The sequence below is a fragment of the Urocitellus parryii genome, chromosome 3 (genome assembly GCF_045843805.1).
Source record: "Urocitellus parryii isolate mUroPar1 chromosome 3, mUroPar1.hap1, whole genome shotgun sequence".
NCBI lineage: Eukaryota > Metazoa > Chordata > Mammalia > Rodentia > Sciuridae > Urocitellus > Urocitellus parryii.
Window position 1 is genome coordinate 6526631 of NC_135533.1, and position 19351 is coordinate 6545981.

Consider the following 19351-nt stretch of genomic DNA (forward strand, 5'->3'; position numbering starts at 1 on the left):
CCATTTTGCAGCCAAGATGTGGTGCTGGCATCAGGGGGAGTCGACTCATAGTAAACCACAGTATTATGAAGATGCTTAACATACAGAATAAGGAGAGAATTTTAAAGATTTCCAAAAACCTGACAGGTCACATTTAGAGAGAAAATAAACTGGATCTCAGAGGATTTCTCAACTCAGACTCTCAAAGCTAGGCGGTCTTGGAATAATATATACTAAGCTCTGAATGAAAATAGACTCCAACCAAGAATACTATACCCAGCAAAATTATGCTTCAGAACTGGAAATGAAATTAAAATCTTCCATGACAAAGAAAAGTTTTAAAAAATTCACAACTAGGAAGTCTGCACTACAAAACATACTCAATAAAATATTTCATGAAGAATTGAGAAAAAAAGTGAAAACCAGCAAAGAGAGAAACTACTCTAGAAGAGCAGTCAATCACAGGAGAAACCAATTCACATCAAAACCCTGAAATCATTTCTCAATAATAGCACTAAATGAAAATGGCCTAAACTCATCACCAAATCTATGTCTAAAGATGTAGATTTGCAGACTGGATTACAAAACAAGAACCAACAATATGCTGTCTACCAGAGACTCACCTCAAAGGCAAAGACATCCACAGACTGAAGATAAAAGGATGAGAAAAGACATATTATTTATCTGGATCTTGTCAACTATCCTCCTATCAGACAAAGTGGTCTTCAAGGCAAAGTGAATCAGAAGGGACAAAGAATGTCATACTGCTTAAGGTACCTGAAATTATACTACAGAGCTGTAGTAACAAAAATTGCATGGTATTAGAACCAAAATAGACATGAAGACCAATGGTACAGAATAGAAAACACAGGGGAAAACCCATATAAATACAGTTATCTCATACTAGACAAAAGAGCCATAAACCTACATTGGAGAAAGATAGCCTCTTCAACAAATGGTGCTGGGAAAACTGGAAATACATATGTAGCAGAATAAAATGAACCCCCCTCGCCCTGCACAAAACTTAACTCAAAGTGGATCAAGGACCTAGGCATTAGAACAGAGATCCTGTACCTACTAGAAGAATAAGTAGACCCAACTCTCCATCATGTCAGCTTAGAAACCAACTTCCTAAACAAGAGTCCTAATGAAATAAAGAATCAAGAATCAAAAACGGGATGGTATCAAACTAAAAAGCTTCTTCACAGGAAAGGAAACAATCAAAACATGGAGAGCCTACAGAATGGGGAAAATATTTGCCACCTACACCTCAGGTAGAGTATTAATCTCCAGGATATACAAAAAACTCGAGAAACTTAACACCAAAAAATCCATTAAACCAATCAATAAATGGGCAAAGGAACTGAACAGGCACTTCACAGAAAAAGAAATACAAATGGCGAAAAATATATGAAAAAATGTTCAACATCTCTAGAGATGTGAGCCAATCATCAGCCTGCAGCTGGAAGTTTGAGGGCAGCTGGAAGTTTGCTGGGGCCCCTTCAGGTGTGGCTCTCAACAAGATGTGTAGACAAACATTAGCAACCTTTACTAAAAGACATTGAGGCTGTGTGAAGTAAAAAGATCTCTTGCCCTCTAATATTCCACATATGGGAAGCAAGCTGAGAAGACTGCTCATGTAATTGCCACTGACTTTGTCACAAACTACAAAGGAGAATGATGGAAAGTGCTGGTTCTGAAAAGGTGGAGCCAGGCAAGTTCTTATGCAGAAGGTCTGAATTGGAGTCAGTCCCAGGTAACAGAATCAGGGCCTAATCAGTGCACTTTTCCTAATCCTGGGTGGCCATTGGTGGCACCACTGAGTTTTGAAGTGGTTATTTATGAATTATCATGGTAATATGCTGGAAAATATTTAAATAGGTATCTAGAAGGGTGTTCTAGCTGTAATATCAGATTATAAAATATGATAGACCTCCTTTTTACAGTAATTGAACTTCTTTGTTGTTGCTATACTTCCAGTTTTTCCAATTTTCATGCCGGAATTTTTATTGAAGAAAGATTGGTTTTGTATTTGCATTGTGTATGGTATTTGCAATGAACAAAAATATTGTCTTTTAAGCTCACAGATCTCTGATACAGAGATCTGTGAGAGCTGATACAGAGGGTCACCTAGAATCAATGTACATCATTAAGACTCTGATTTGTCTAGGGCTGGGAATATAGCTCAGTTGGTAGAGTGCTTGCCTTGCATGCACAAGGCCTGGGTTCAATCCCTAGGACCACAAAAGAAAGAAAAAAGAATCTAGATTTGTCTCATTGGATAAATTTGTATATGGATATGTTGCAGAAGTGGCTGATATGTTGTAGAAGTGGCCAGGACCAGCCTCCCTCCCTCCTGAGTGAAAAGAGAGGGAAGAATTCCATTTACTGATGGAATTGAGAATGTGCATCCAATCAGACTGGGTAGGAAAGAGCCTGCAGACAAGTAAGAGTCCTCTGGGACTGGACTCTGACCTCCTGGCTGTGGTGCATGTGCAGTTTCCATCAGGGAGGAAGGAATAGCACTCATATAGCACCATGGAGTCCTTGGGTGTGGGAACAGGTGACACATGCTAAGGGCAACCCAGTCAGTCAAGGGGTCACAGGTCAGGGATAGAGCATTTGACTGCACAACAGGTCCCTGTGCAATTCCAGGTGTCACCTACTGATATATTTATAGATTTTTTATTGGCAAACCTACACTGGTCTTTTCTCTGGTCAGTGTTCTCCCTGCCATTCACCCCAGCATCACCCTTCTAAATTTTGTGTCAGTTGTCTCTGGTGCCGTCATTACCTGGCAGAAGGAGGACTCCTGTGGTCAGTGATCTGTGTGTTTTTCTGAAGGTCTTCCTTAGTTGCTCTGTAACGTTGACATTAAAAGGAAAGTGACCACGACACTCAGAGTGACCAAGAGATGTTTCTTGAAGCAGCTTGCTTCTTGCAGAAAAAAAGATCTTTCTTGTCTGATTAACAGGGAGAGAAGTGAGAAAGAGAGAAAGCGAGAGAGACCAGGGAAAGAGAGAAGAAAGAGAGAAAAAGAGAACTAAACGAGAGAGAGGGGGGGGGGGAGAAAGAAGGAAGAAAGAGAGAGGGGAGGGGGACAGTTTTTATAGCCAAAATCTAATAAGGTCTTTGGGTCTGCAGCCTGCCATGTTGGTGTACGATAATTGAATCATACAGTAGTTGAGTGGGGTTGAGTGTTCACATTTGAGGCAAACAAGCGATAAGGAACCAGATGGGTGAGGGTTGAACATTCAGCCCACCCTGCAGCTAACATTTGTTCAGCCAGCTCCACAACTAACATTCCTCCCTTTTTGTTTTTCTAAGTGGCATGGGGACGGTGCAATTCCATCTGATTACTTCCTGCTGAGAAGGGGTCGGTGTGGGGCCTGCCTGGGAGAGCGGGGGAATGTTTGGGGGACAGGCTTGGGAATACCAGGGTAGCTAGAGATAACATCCAGTGGCTACAGACAGTTATCTTGGAAGGGGTAATGTCCATAAAGGTTCCTTGAAGCAATAACTTGTCAATGACATCAAACCATTCCTGATGGAGGAGATCCTTGGTATTAGCCATCAGTCCTCTCATAGGGACTCAAAGAAATATCAGAAGTGGCTTTCTTGAATCCAGTAATGTTAAGGGTGACCACCTGATGGCAGCCAGTAGAAGGGCAATCACCTTGACCCATCACCTGAGAGTGGGTGGTGCTATCCTGGTGTCATGTTGCTTGGATGTAGAATTGCCATCTGTGAGTTGGGATGGAAGCTTGAGAAGAACTAATGATAGGTTAAAAAAAAAGCAGAGGATTGGCGAGAAATTTTGTGTTTGGTGGGCTCCAACATGGTCAAAGTCCAGGACTGGACATTTGGAACAGGTGCCTGCTTTAAGGCGGAAGACATGGTATCAGGTACAGCTTTATAAAACACAAATTGTCATATCTATAAGAACAACATCATCCTTTGGAGATGTACAGACAAAGTGTAATCTTCACACTCTGACACTTATGCATTCTATCAAAGTATATAATCATCACCAAAGAACTAGCAAGGAAACTATACTACAAACACATATGGAAATGCATTGAAAAATTCACATCAGCCTGATATCCTACAATACTAGGGCAAGAAAAAGTTGGCCATAAAAAGCCCCATGCTTAACAGAGGAAGAGAAATCCATCTCAACATATGCATGAAACCTAACATAGAAACATGAAATATGAAATTAAAAAAGTAAAAAGGTCACACATGACAGCAGAATGCATTTCATTCATAGTACACATATAGAACACAATTTTGATGTTCTCTGGTTTTACACAAAGTAGAGTCACAAATTTTTTTAAAAGATAAGAAGGTAACATGTTGCCTCCAAGTGTTCATAATTCACCAACAACTGACTCCAAGGATACTGAAGTGGGTGAAATATGAGATACAAAATTCAAAAGAATGTTTAAAATGATAAATGAATTCCAAGAGAACACAAAAAGTCCACTAAATGAATTAGAAATTCAGTACAGTTTGGTTTTGAAAAACCAAACAGATCTTGGAAATGAAAGACAACAAATCTAATAAAGTTTTTATTTGGAAGTCTCTGTAGAGACTTCTGAGTAGAATCTCAGGACTGGAAGACAAAGTGGACAGCCTTGAACATTCAGACCATATTAAACAAAGGAAGTAAATAGCTATAACCAATACATGAGACTGATATGGACTTTCAGGTATAGGAGGCATTGAGAAACTCAAATCGACAAGATCAGAAATTAATCTCTGCATGACAAATGATAATAAATAGGACTAACATGCAGAACAATGACAGAATGTTTAAATCCTCAAGAGAAAAATGTCAGGTTACACTTAGAGATAAGCCCATCAAAATTATTTCTGATTTCTTGGTACCAACTTTAAAATCCAGGAGGTTTGGAATGGTGTGTTGCAAACACTGAAAGAAAATAACTGTCCACCAAGATTGCTAGAGCCAACAAAACTATCCTTTAGAATCAAGAAGAAATCAAAACATTCCAAGATAAGCAGAAACTATAAGAATTCATAACCACTAAGTTGACACTATGAAAATATTTGATAAAATACTACATAGAGAAGAAATCAAAAACAAACCTCAGAGCTTGCAAATGGTCAAGTCTCATTTGTTAATCAAAATGCACCAAACTCTGCATCACAAATTATGTATCTTCTCTCATATGTGATAGATACAGAGGGAAAAGGAAAAGAAAGCTGGTGGGATGTCAAGAAAATTGAAGGATGATCAGTAGAGTACAGGAAAGCTACCAGGGGAGGAAGAGGAGGATGGAATGAGGAAATACTGGAGAATGATATTGGTCAAATTATATTGTTATATTTTGTGCATGTATGAATATTTAACATCCAATGCTACCATTATGTAAAATTAGGTTAGATATTTGGTACCATTCTATTCTTTTAATATATAAGCACAATACCATAAATTTTCCTCTTACAACTGCCTTCAGACTGTCCCAAATATTTTGATATCAGTATTCTCATTTTCTTCTAAATATTTTTGAAAATTTCTTTTGTTATCCTTTCATTATTCAAAGTGTACTATTTAGTCTTCAGGTTTTAGAGTCATTTTGGTTTTTTATCTTTTCATGGATTTCTATTTTCATTCTATTATGATGTGACAGAATGCAAGATATTATCTCTACTTTATTTTTATTTGCTAAGATGTGCATTGTGGCCTAAACTATGGTCTGTTTTAGAAAATGTTCCATGTGTTGCTGAGAAGAAAGTGAATTCAGACATTGATGGATGAAATATTCTATAGATATCTGTTGAGTCCAAATTTAATTGTGTTTTTTGTTCTGTAGCATCTTTATTTAGTTTTTATTTGAATCATCTATCCCAGGATGAGAGCGGTGCATTAAAATATTATTGTGCTATAGTCCGATTCTTTTTTTCTTTTTCTTTTTTTTAAAGAGAGAGTGAGAGAGGAGAGAGAGAGAGAGAGAGAGAGAGAGAGAGAGAGAGAGAGAGAGAGAATTTTTAATATTTATTTTTTAGTTCTCGGCGGACACAACATCTTTGTTGGTATGTGGTGCTGAGGATCGAACCCGGGCCGCACGCATGCCAGGCGAGCGCGCTACCGCTTGAGCCACATCCCCAGCCCAAGTCCGATTCTTTTTTAAAGTTTTTTTTTCTTTGTAGTTATACATGTCAGTAGAATCTATTTGATTCTTAATGTTAAGAAGAGTTTGTTTCTTGTACATAGATACTCCATTGTTTTGGGGCATAAGTATTTATGATCATTATCTCTTATTTTCTTCTTCTCTTAAGCATTATGAAACAACTTTGTTTCTTCTGATTAATTTTGGCTAGAAGTCTACTTTATGTCTTATGAGAATAGTTATCCCTACTTATTTAGGAGATCCATGTGAGTGATATTTTATCCCATCCATTCACCTTCATTCTGTGGATGTCTTTGCTCATGAAGTGAGTTTCTTACAGACAGCATATTGTTGGGTCTTGTCTTTAAATCCAATGTGTCTATGTATGTCTTTTTCCCCCTTTTAAACACTATATTTTATCAAGTGCACACTTCTTTTTTTAAGGGCTCTCTCAATTCTGCTCTTTCCTCACTGCCTCCTTTCGGTATCGTGAGGACATCTGGACTGCTGCCTGGCTCAATTCTGCCATCTTCCTTCAGGCCCCATCTACTGTCTATGCAATTTCTTATCCTATGTCTCCTAGAAAGCGCATTAGTCAGAGTCCTGTTACTGTCACATACACCTGAGTTAATCACTGAGGTCAAGGAAAGATTAACTTGGAAGTTCCATGTCCATCATACCTGGTCCCCACTGAGTTGGGCCTATGGGGAGGCAGCGTGTCCTGGCAGTAGGTTATTCACCTCATGATCAGAAAGTCAGACAGAGTGAGTGTCCTTCTAATGCCACACCCCCAATGACCTGATGACCTCCCATAGGCCCACATATAAAGGCTTCACCACTTCCCAGGAACATTTGGAACACATAGGCAGAACCTCCAGAATGTACACAGGGATGAATGAGTTTAGTCTCTTAAGTTGCCCGATCTCTATAGTGTCTCAGTTTTGCGTCTGTATAATGGGAGATGCTAATAGTACCATAAGATCACTGGTTTTGGTTACAATTTAAAGCAGTGGAAACAATGCCATGTACTCCAATATGTGTTCTAAATTACCTTATCCCTCTCCTCGGTCTATACCCAAAGGACTTAAAAACAGCATACTACAAGGGACACAGCCACATCAATGTTTATAGCGGCAAAATTCACAATAGCTAAACTGTGGAACCAACCTAGGTGCCCTTCAATAGATGAATGGATTAAAAATGTGGCATATATACACATTGCTGGCTACTGCAGACATGCACAGTTAGTTTGTGGAAATAAAAGCCTAGTTTCAAACACAACTTTTGCCCCGTTGGGGAGAGGCATGCCCCTGGGGAAGCCGTCCTGGCACTGCCATGTGTTCCCTGCTTGCTGTGCTGCATGACCACAGGCCCAGAACCAGTGAGACCATGGGACCAGGGACTGACACTTCCAAGAGTAACAATGCAAACAAACTTTTTTTTAATGAAGTTGATGATCTCTGGTATGTCTCACTATAGCAGAAAGCTAACACAGGAAAAAGAGAGTCATTTTGTATAAATAGAAAGGTCAATTTACCTCACAGAAATACTAATTCCAAATTTGTTGCACCTAATGACAGTGCCTGAAAAGTAGTTTTGATTTGCATTTATCTAATAACTAGAGATGTTGAACATTTTTTCATATATTTGTTAACTGATTGTATATACTGAAGTATCTGCTCAAATCCTTAGCACATTTGTTGACTGGGTTATTTGTTGTTGTTGTTTTTCTTTTTTTGGTTAAATTTTTTGAGTTCTTTATATACTCTGGAAATTAGTGCTCTATCTGATGTGTGTATGGTGAAGATTTACTCCCATTTTTTTTTGCTCTCTCAATGCTATTGATTGTTTCCTTTGTTATTATCACCATTATGCAGGATTGCAGATAAGGCACAGGGAGAGTGTCCTGCTCCTGAAACTAAAACCCAGGCTGTCAGCCTTCAGAGTCAAAGCTGCAGGCATCTGTGTCACCCTGCTCCTGCCAAGCTGCTGAGAGCATGTCCTGCTCCTTGAGCTCTCTTGGTGTTGGTTCTTCAATATTCAGATTCCTAAATCTACTTCCACGTCTGCATCATTCTCTGTGTATATTAACTGGAGGAGAAGTTGGAAGGGTTATCATTTGTTGTAGATTTTAATTTTGTAGAACGTGCTCTGAACTGAGCATTGGGAGGAGGGTCAGTCCCAAATGTGAGGAGGTGTGTAGGAGCAGACACCTGTATCACTGGAGTGTGTTCTGGTAGGTCCCACCATGAAGACGCAGTGTTTGGCTGTGAGGGCCATTCTAGCAGCCAGTGCTTCTCCTGGCTGCTACCTGCACAGGGCCCCAAAGCTGGGAAGACACAGGCTGAGGACTGTTGTGGAGGGGAGGCTGTCTGTTGTAGGCAGCAGGATGGTGAGTTTCCTCTGACCCAGGCCTGGCAGCTGCCAAGAGCTCCCATCCTGAGGTAGTGACTCACATGTCATAGGTTGTCTGTAGTGGCTGTAGGACTCAAAGATATAATGAACCCCATAAAAGTAGCAGGGGGTATAGCTCAGGGGTAGAGCATTTGACTGCAGATCAAGAGGTCCCTGGTTCAAATCCAGGTGCCCCCTACATAGGCTGAATTTTGCCCTTCCCTTATAAAGGAACTAAACTGTGCATTAATCCATCTGATGGATGAACCATTTGGCTGCACTCACTGGGTGGTAATTGGAGGCAGCTGGGGTATACCTGGAGGAAGTAGCCACTGGGATATCACTGGGGTTTAAATTTAGTTCCTGGTGGCTCAATTCCTATCTCTGCTTCCTGCCTACCATGAACTGAGCAGATTTCCTTTGTCACACTCTTTCTCCATGATACATACTCAGCCTCATCTTTGGCCCCCAATACTGGCATAAGATAACCTTGAACTGAACCTCTGAATTCGTGAGTCCAAAATCAACATTTATTCCTTAAAAGGGGTTCTTGTGAGGTATTTTGATCACAATCATCATTTACATATGAGGCGTACCCAAAAAGATAATGTGTGAGAAAATGCAAGAAGGTGTATAGGTGAAATGATTGGGTTATGAGAGCATTAACATCATCAGTGCCTTGATCCCCTGATAGGGTTTAACTGATTGGTAACTGTAGTAGGTGGTGTGTGGCTGGAGGAGGCTGGTGACTGGGGACTTGCCTTTGGGGTATACATTTTGTCCATGGTGACAAGAATCTCTCTTTGCTTCCTGGAGTGATGTCCTGACCTACTTTCCTCCACCACACCCTCTGCCATGATGTTGTGCCTCACCCGGAGACCTGCAGAATGGAGCTGGCTGGGGTGGAATGAACCTCTGTGAACATGAGTACCACATAAACTTTACCTCCTTCATATGTTTTCCTGTCAGGTTTTTTTGGTCACAGTGATGAAATACTGACTAAAAGACTAAAAGAGTCACAGTAGTGAGAAGCTGACTAACATAGACATAGATTAAAGCAATAGCTCAAACTGTCTCTGAGTCAGATCCTGCAGGGAGCTGCTAGAGGCACACGGGATCCCTAGTCCTTTCCCAGAGTGTGGCGGTCTCAGGGAGAAACCAAGGTTTGCTCTTGCCCATCCCAGTCCCCAACTCCAAGTATGAATTAGAATCACCTGAACAGGGGCTGGGGATGTGGCTCAAGCAGTAGGTAGCACGCTCGCCTGGCATGCGTGCAGCCCGGGTTCGATGCTCAGCACCACATACAAAGAAAGATGTTGTGTCCTCCAGAAAAAAAAACTAAAAAATAAATATTGAAAAAAAAAGAATCACCTGAGCAGTCTATCAAAGTGCCATTTCCCAGTGCCACCCTCACCTCCAAAGGGTCTGCTGAGCAGCCAGCTCTTGTACTCTGGCTCCTCTGTTTCAGTGTAAAGGAGGTTCTTGCTGCAGACATCCACCATTTTTAGGCTCCACAGTTAGATAGGTTCTAAGGAGGAAGAAGGTGCAGGTTACACCTACAGGTGTATAGACAGGAAGGGGTGTGGCCTAGAAAGAAGTTAGTATATGAAGCAGAGTACTAGCAAGTGCACCTATCCAAGTGGGGAATCCTGGGTGTGGCCATCCAGGTTTAAAGGGCTTATTATACACACATGGCAGCAGGGGGTATAGCTCAGGGGTAGAGCATTTGACTGCAGATCAAGAGGTCCCTGGTTCAAATCCAGGTGCCCCCTATTCAGCTTACTTTTGACATCCTCTCCTACACAGATGCCTCAATTTCCTCCTCTTCTTCAGTACACACCAGATAAACATTCTCTTTACCACAAGCAGCTAACACTGAGGGTCTACTATGGTTATCCTTAACCTCATGTATGAATTAGAATCACCTGAACAGTCTATTGGTGCCATTTCCCAGGCACCACTGTGCATTCGTTTTAGCACAATATTTTACAGGGAGAAATTTGTCTCTTATCCCCTTTTTTTCTGTTCCATGGATGGTGTTGTTTTTCTAAAGTGGGAGATGCCAAGTGGTACCTTGAAGGCAGAGCACTAGAATAACTGAAGAGAAGGACTATGGCACTTAACCTTATGGCATGCCATGCCAAACCTGGACCACCTAATTGTTCTTTCACATGGGAGAAAAGGAAACTTCTGGTTTAATTGCTCATTAGTGTCTTGTGTTGATTTTTGGCTATTTGTGTGTTCAGATGCACAGTCAAGTCTCATCCTACACAAAACCCCAACCCAACCCATACTCTTGGCTGTTCCCTCTCAAGGTCTTAGAACATGCAAAGTCCTTCCTTACACCTCTCCTCATTCCTACCTCTTCTTCTTGCTCTTACGGAACCTATTAATTATCCTCATGTTGATACTCTTCTCCTCCATCTCTCTCTAGGCCATGATCCTAGGTAACCCTGTGGCTCTCCTATTTGTATACCCATTGTGGACCCTACATTGCCCCTCAGTCATGACTTCAGCTCCTCTGAGGTCCTTACCTGTGGCCTCTCTTTCTTCCTCACAGCTCCTTTCTTCTTCCATGGATGCAAATGCCCATAGCTATTTCCACCTTTGCTCTGGAGTCTCCAGTCTTTGCTGAAGTGAAGAATGGAGCCAGAAAAATGGTGCCATGCAAATATGTGGCAGAGCGACCTAAACTTTCACCCTCTGATAATGAGCAAGGGTATAAACTATGTCATTATGTACTTTTCTTTAAGGATTTTGGGATATGTCTCAGGGCGAGAGCATTTGACTGCAGGTACCTCATTCAAATCCAGCTGCAGCTGCAGTATCTCCTTCTACTGCCCTGATTTAGCAGTCTCCTTATTAGAAAGGTTTTTGGTCATCTTCCCTACTCTCCAGAGACCGTGCTGGGTTCTCCAGTGTGCCTCCTCAGCATATTGAGGAGGTATGGTCACTCGTTTCCACAGTTTATCACCTCTGTGGCTATAGCTTGTGCTCACCTGAAGCATGGAGATATTTCTGTGCCTCTCAACAGGCAAGGGAACTATCCAATCCTTGGGCTTCTGTGCTCAGCCAAATGTTTTTCTGATTAGTTCAACTTATAATCATGAAAGTTTTGTGGGGCTGGGGAAACAATCCCTTGCCAATGTTCTTACTAGCATCCAATAATCCTAATTGGCAGTAAATGGTATTGGAACTTACACTTGTATTTTTAAATGACTTTCAGGATATGATGCATGTGAAGGTCAAACACTAGCAATTATACATGTGATGATGCTAAAATAAGGTGTGGCCAGGCAGCTTTAGATTGCTTATTAGACACACATAAAGAGCAGGGGGTATAGCTCAGGGGTAGAGCATTTGACTGCAGATCAAGAGGTCCCTGGTTCAAATCCAGGTGCCCCCTCCTTTTGAACACAATGAAGAACTCAATGAAAATTGCTGGTAAATGGACTGAAATAGAGAACATCATGTTAAGTGAAATAAGCCAGACTCAGAAAAATCAAGGAATGTTTTCTTTCCTATGTGGAAGTGAGATCAAAATAAGGGAAAGACGGTGTGTAAGTATCAAATATCATAAGGATAAAGGGAAGATCAGTGGTGTAGAAGAAGGAGACAGAGGGAGAGAGAATGGATGGGAAATGGGAGGAAATAGGGAATGAATTTAACAAAATTATGTTATATATATAGTACCACAGAGAATTTCACCTTTATGCATATGTAGAAAGCATCAATGAAAAATAAGTGAGTGAAAAGAAGATCAATAGAGTGGTGACAGGAGTATAAGGGAGAGTAAGAAGTAGGGATGAAATCGAAACCAAATTCCATACATGTTTGATTTCGTAAAAATGAACCAAACTTATGAATAACTTTAATGCATTAATGAAAAACAATAGAAAAGACTTTTTACCAAAGAGAGGTAGAGTTGACATTTGTTGGGAAAGAAAAAAAAAAGAACCCAAATCGTTATTTCTAGGAGCCATAAGAATTTCCAGAAAAGTCCAGGCAGTATTTGATTCTGCAAGACTGCTAAATTATGATGTAAATTTAATTTACAGCTTCCCAGGTGTGAAAACTTGGGAATCTGATCTGGAGAGTGAGATCCCAAGAATTGTCATAGGAATTCATAGGATTTGTAGAACCTGCAGTATTCCTAACCAGAAGAGCTCCAAGCCTTCCCTGCCATCTGAAGGCCCTCCTGCTCTCCCACTGAGCTGAGTCTGTACCTTCCTTGCTTCTCCTCTTATCTCAGACCTATTGCCTCTTTCTGTTGATCAATAACATGAGAAAATTCCAGCATGCCAACTACTGAGTCACACAGTGCAGGTGGAGTCTTAAATGCCAAAAGAATCACCAGACTATGCTTATTCATAACACTAAAAATCGGGGGAATGTATGTAGAAATGAATTCATGATAACCGTGGACCAAGGAGAGAAGAAAGTAATGTTAAACACTGCTAAGTTCCTTATTGTTTTAAATTCTGGATTCAGTGTCCTAATTGGAGAAGCTGGGGATTAGTTTTATTGTTGGCTCAGCTTTTTGGTTCAAACTGAAATCAAAATATTTCAAAAACTGATGGAATTGAGATGCCAGGATATCCTTGAAAACTAAATCTAGATGGAAAAAATGGAGTTTACTATGTGTGACATGTCCACACCTCTGTCTCCTACACAATGTTTAGATGACAACCCCTTCAATTCAACCTCAAGAAATACAGCATTTGCTTGAGGATTATCTTTGAGAACCATTTTATTTGTGTATCTTTATGGACCTATGAGTGATGCCATAGCTAAAATATGTCCCCTAATTAGATTTGAGGATGAAAGTTTCTTAAAGAGTAGAAGAGGCTGAAAATTGCCCTTGATCACCCCATTCCAGGCGTCTTACTTGCCCACAGAAATACCGTTGATGCAATCACTCTGTCTATGTGGAGTTCCGAGGCCCCACCCCAAGTTGATACTGTTTGGTTCATTTTCTCATTTTTACAAACAACACTGAAATGGCTAACCAAGGGCATGCAGCTTTGCACACTTGCACAATATGAACCAAATGCACACTTTAAAGTACTCTGCTTGCAAGTAACCTTCCAGAAAAGACTATCAATTACAACACACCTCCAACCCTGTAGAAAGTGCCCATCACCTTTTGAAACAATCAGATATGTTCCGTGCATGTATGGTTATGTCACAATGAGGGAGGTTTCAAGATGGCAGAAGAGATCATATCTGGCTGCACCATGGTATGAAACCGAGAAAGCAGATAAGCATCTTCTCAGTAAGGTGGATTGAATAAAAAGGGACTGTACTGGGAATTAATACTGGACTTTCAAAGCAGATAAGATTCTCAGGAGTTTGGATATTACAAAATAAAAAAGAAGTCCCAGCCCCACTGTCCCCCCCACCACTGCCAGCAGTGTCAATCAGAATAGTCCACCCACAAGAAAAGTGAAGAAATGAGGAAATGAAAGGAACACAGATTTTTAGGAGGTTTGTGGCATATCTGTGTAGGGAGAGACCTGAGATCAAAGACATGGCCAGACTTACCAAAAGGTGTGCTGCGCAATGTCAAGCTGCATCTCTTCCTACTGCTCCAAAAGGACAAAGGAACCATTTTGGCAGCCAGGGGAGTCCACTCCTGGCAAATCACAGTATTATGAAGAAGCCTAACATACAGAATAAGGAGAGAATTTTTAAAGGCTGCCAAAAAAACTTACAGGTCACATTTAGAGGGAAAACAAATTGGATCTCAGCTGATTTCCAGCCCAGACCCTCAAAGCTAGGAGGTCTTGGAATAGTATATACTAAGCTCTGAAAGAAAATGGATTCCAACCAAGAATACTATTCCCAGCAAAATTAAGATTAAGAACTGACAATGAAATTAGAGTCTTCCATGACAAACAAAAGTTAAAACAATTCACAACTAGCAAGGCTGCACTACAAAACATACTAAATAAAATATTTCATAAAGAAAAAAATGAGAAATAAAAGTAAAAACCAGCAAAAAAGAGGAACTGCCCTAAAAGAACAGTCAATCACAGGAGAAACCAATTCACATTAAAAACCAGAACTGATGGCAATAACAATCATTTCTCATTTCTCAGTGATAGTACTGAATGTAAGTAGCCTAAACTCATCAATCTAAAGACATAGATTTGTAGATTGGATTACAAAACAAGACCCAACAACATGCTGTCTGCCAGAGACTCACCTCAAAGGCAAAGACATCCACAGACTGAAGGTAGAAGGATGGGAAGAGACATATCATTCATCTGTATCTTGTAAACAAGCAGGGGTTTCTATCCTCCTATCAGACAAAGTGGTCTTCAAGCCAATGTGGATCAGCAGGGACAAAGAAGGGCATTTCATACTGCCTGAAAGGTACCTAAAACTATACTACAGAGATATAGTAACAAAAATGGCATGGTATTGGCACCAAAAAGACATGGAAGACCAATGGTACAGAATAGAAGGCACAGAGACAAACCACATGAATACAGTTATCTCATACTAGATAAAGGAGCCATAACCCTACATTGGAGAAAAGATAGGAATAGAAAAGACTGTAGAATGAATCGAACATAACTTTTCCTATGTTCATGTAATAAATCCACCACAGTGAAACTCCGCATCATGTAAAACCACAAGAAGGGGTTCCTAATTAGAGTAATTTACACTCCATGTATGCATAATATGTCAAAATACACTCTAGTGTCACATATATCTAAAAAGAACAAATAAAAAATAAAAAGAAAGGTTAGCTGAGTGGGAGAGCATTTGCTTGTCATGCCAGAGGCTCTTTGTTCAGTCCCCAGCATCAGAAAGAAAAATGTCATCAAATTTTTCTTATTAAACATTAAACGCCTTGTTAAGTACAAAAAAATTGAACCCCCCTAGTGTGTATATGTATGATGTGCTAATAAAAACATTTTTAAAAAAGACTCACAGTAATTTATAGCTTCTCCTCTGTGTCAACTTAGGGCTCTGTTCTGGGACATGTTCAGGGACATGGTCACTGTTAAATCTAGAATAGTTATCTTCATATAGCAGGACGGGAAAACTGCTAAGGGTGGAATGCAGCCCAGGCTGGAGCAGGAGTCTGTGGGAGGGCTCAGGAGCTGGAAATGCACTCAATCCCTGCCACAGCTGGACCCAAGGTCACTGCCTAGGGATGTGTACTTTTATGTCTGGGAGGATGGAATCCGAGCTGTTAACAGTGGTGACTTTACTGGTTAAATTATAGATCATTTAAATTTTGCTCCTGATGCTTATTTGTGTTTTATAAATTTTCTATTTGTTTTCAGTTGAAAGCATTTCTTGAAAATCTATAATATATTTAATGACAAACTTGGAGGAGCTGGTGTGGGATTTTTTAAAAGCAGCATTCCCCCCACCCTCTCTCTCCCCCCACCTCCTTCCCCTGCTTCCTTCCTTTCACCACATTGTACTTGTCTGTGTAATAAGAATGACTGAATCCCACCTTTGGCCACCATTTTCTATGGCCCTCTTGGTGGCTGTGGTTTGGGTATCTGTCAGGTCTCTGGTGGTAGTGAGTGGCTTCAATCACTTCTGTGAGTCTACCAGGGAACAGGGACATATTCTCCAGTGTGGGCCATCCTGTTGTAGGTGGGGATGTGCTAGGAGAGGCTGAGTAAAGTGCACAGCTCAGGGGCCATGAGCCTGCTCTTTAAGTCCTGTGTGACCAGGTGTGGTGACCCCCAGCTGTACCATTTGCAGAGAAGCTGAGGTTCATCCTGGTCTACCTTGGAGGCTATTGCTTTTTTGGCCACATGTCCCTGGAGACTCTGCCAAAGCCATGGACTTGGCCATATAGGATGAGGGCAGAAGACCATGAAAGAGGACATGGTAGACGAACCCAAACTCTTCCCACTGGTTTTGATGGAGGTATGCTGAGGAAGAGAAACCTCAGGTCAGGGCAAAGGAGGCTTCTTTGTTTTTGCAAAGCACAGGGAAGGGTGAGCTCATGGCCAGAAATGGGCAGTCTGCCAGGTGCCACAGCAGCCTAAGGGCAGCTACATGCATGGCAGTCCATAGTGGGGAAAGCCACTTGTTTGTTAGTGCTGAACCCAAACTCAGAAGTCAGGGAGGGGGCCTGGCCTGCAGGTAGAGCATTTGACTGCAGAACAAGAGTTCCCTGGTTGAAGTTCTGGTGCCCACCAGTTTTTCTTTTTTATCCCCTGAATCAGCTATTATCCTCCAACACTGAAACTTTCCCCCAGCAGGGAGTAGAGGTGTGCAAGGACCATTCTGTCTAGGTTCAACTAACAGCTCAGTGACTTGCAGACCCAGAAGGGCTGAAACCAGTCCTTTTGGGGTCATCATCTCCCTCCCTTCCTTACTGCCCCTCATTTGAGTGCCCAAAAGCCTCCTTGCTCTGCCCAGCATGTCTCCTCCTGCCTTCAGCTGGGTGCACTGGCTTTGGACTTGGCTGCTGGCACAGTCAGCCACCCATATTGTGCTGTGTCCTGTGGCCCAAGATAGATAGATGTGTTCTGATTTGCCTGAGTTTCCTGTCATTTTGGTGAGTGAGCACATCTACTGGACCTTTTCCACCCCATCAGAAAACCTGTGCCACATGTTTGAAACCTCCATGGCTTATGGCTACAGCAGAAGACGCTGAGTGATCTCCTTTGGATGTGCATTGGGTGTGGGGAAAGGGCCACCATTCTCCTGCCCTCTGGGGTGCCTAGGCAGTGGCTCAGTCAGCAGAGGGAGAGAATCCTCCTCCCAGTTCAGAAGCCCCTTTGGGCCTGTGCTTTGGACCCCAAGTCAAGCAGACCAAAGCCCAATTCCTGCTCCTCCATGGATGCTGATTGATGGGGGCAAGACCTTGGAAAACAGCAGGGATGCTCAACAGGAGGGTGGCTTCCACTTTCCACAGCTGAGCTCAAGAGGGCCAAGGCCAAGAATTTGGCCATGGGAAATATAAAAGAAAACAAAATCCAGCCAGCAGTTCAAGAGTGAGGGTGCAGTGCTGCAGGAGATTCTAGATTAAATGAGCCTGGTTGGAGGTGAAGAAAGGAGGAGAGGAGAGGGGAGGGTTGTACCAGCAGCCAAATCCAAAGCCAGTGCACCCAGCTGAAGGCAGAAGGAGAAGACATGCTGGGCAGAACAAGGAAGCTTCTGGGCACTCAAATGAGGAGCAGTAAGGAAGGGAGGGGGATGATGACCCAAAGAGGACTGGTTTCATGTGGTGTATTATCCAGGTCATGGATCTTAACCAGGATAAATAGAAACTACTCTGGGTTACTGGGAGACACTTCCCTTGGGGAACCCACATTGTTAAATTGCGACATTTAGGGAACTTGTTTGAAGTGAGTTTCTGTCCAAGTGATGAGCATTTTATTGCAAATTAAGAGGTTCATGGTGCAAATTCAGTGTGTGTTCTTTTAGTCTGTCTCCTTTTGGGTCTAGTTAGACTAGTAATGTCTAAATTGAAACTCTTTCACGTCTTTCTTAGGAAGGTCAAACTCATCAGATCTGTTGGGAAACAGGAAGCAGGTGCAAGCAGCAGGTTGTGTCTTGGCTCAGGGTTGGGTTAGTGGAGAAAGACCAAGATCAGCAGTGTGGGATTTGGTCCCAACCCTGTTATTAATCCAGCGTGTGTGCTTGGGCATGTCTCTTAATTATGACCTCTTTTCAAACCTATGCCATGAAGCACTAAAATAAACTAGAGGCTCCCAGTTCCCACTGGGGTCTCATCTAAGGAGCTTGTTAAAAGTCCTTTGGCCTCACTCCAAGAGACGCAGCTTCAGGATTTCCAACATGGCTTGTTGACCTTTATTTCCAACAAGCACACTCCCTGTGCTCAGCACCTCCCACACTAGGTGCTGTGATGGGCAGCCCAGCTGGGGATTCAGGATTCAGGTTAATCCAAGGTCCCCTATGGAAACAAAAGTCCTCCAGCTTTTTATTGATGTTCTTGGCTATGGACTGTTAAATATAGGGGATGTTGGACATAGAAAATCATGAGGTCTTCATTAGGCAGAAGTGAGATGAGCTTTTAAGGGCAGATACAAGGGTCCTGTTACAAATGTTGTTTCTACTCTGATTCTGGAATAGGGTTGCAGCTTCTGTTCCCTCACTGGAGCCCAGGATTATAAATTTGTCTGCAGGGGGATAGAGAAAAAAGGTCAGGAGGCTCAGGTCACTCCTTTAGGAAGCCTCAGGTGCACTACCCTATCATGTTACTCCTGGGCTTGTGTCCTAGAGAGGCACCCAGAATCCTGCTTATCCCTGTCTTGGTCTGGGAGGGTCAGGGCATGAGCTTATGTGGCCAGAGGATCTGCAGGAGCCCTGGGTGGGAGCTCCAGACCTAGGGCCCAGTGCCAGGGTTCAGGGCCTCTCACTGGCATCCTGGTACACTGGGCTCAGAAACCAGAGCACCTTCCCATTGTTGAGAGCACCATGTTACCACTGGATCAATCTCTCCTTTGTTATAGCCCAAGTAGAGTGCTATGCAGCACACACAGAGAGAAGATATGGACCACCTTCTCCTGGAAGATTTGTGGAGTTGAATAAAACCAAGAGTGTGGGAGAACACAGGGATATGTGCCTTGGAAACTAATTTTTGCACCAGTTACCTGAGGGCCAGTGAGTCTGCTATTCTGAGATGTGGTTGGTCAGAGAGCATGACTGATTCATTGCTTTCTCCACTGTGTGCAATACACTGACTAAAAGTCTCACAAACAAGGGGGCACCTGGATTTGAACCAGGGAACTCTTGATCTGCAGTCAAATTCTCTACCCCTGAGCTACATCCCCACCTATGTAGGGCCTCTCGTTAGCACCTTTTCATCCATGGCACCACACCCAGGCTACCTACAC

General features: G+C 42.1%; 4 non-coding genes across 4 annotated transcripts; 3 read left to right on the forward strand and 1 right to left on the reverse strand.

Annotated features, from left to right (window-relative positions):
- The first annotated feature begins 8633 nt into the window (after positions 1 to 8633).
- Trnac-gca (transfer RNA cysteine (anticodon GCA)) lies at positions 8634 to 8705 on the forward strand. The gene has a single exon. It is a non-coding gene; the product is annotated as a tRNA-Cys (tRNA).
- A 1502-nt stretch (positions 8706 to 10207) lies between these two features.
- Trnac-gca (transfer RNA cysteine (anticodon GCA)) lies at positions 10208 to 10279 on the forward strand. The gene has a single exon. It is a non-coding gene; the product is annotated as a tRNA-Cys (tRNA).
- Positions 10280 to 11841: 1562 nt separating this feature from the next.
- Trnac-gca (transfer RNA cysteine (anticodon GCA)) lies at positions 11842 to 11913 on the forward strand. Its single transcript has one exon. It is a non-coding gene; the product is annotated as a tRNA-Cys (tRNA).
- A 7303-nt stretch (positions 11914 to 19216) lies between these two features.
- On the reverse strand, positions 19217 to 19288 carry Trnac-gca (transfer RNA cysteine (anticodon GCA)). Its single transcript has one exon. It is a non-coding gene; the product is annotated as a tRNA-Cys (tRNA).
- Positions 19289 to 19351: the final 63 nt, after the last annotated feature.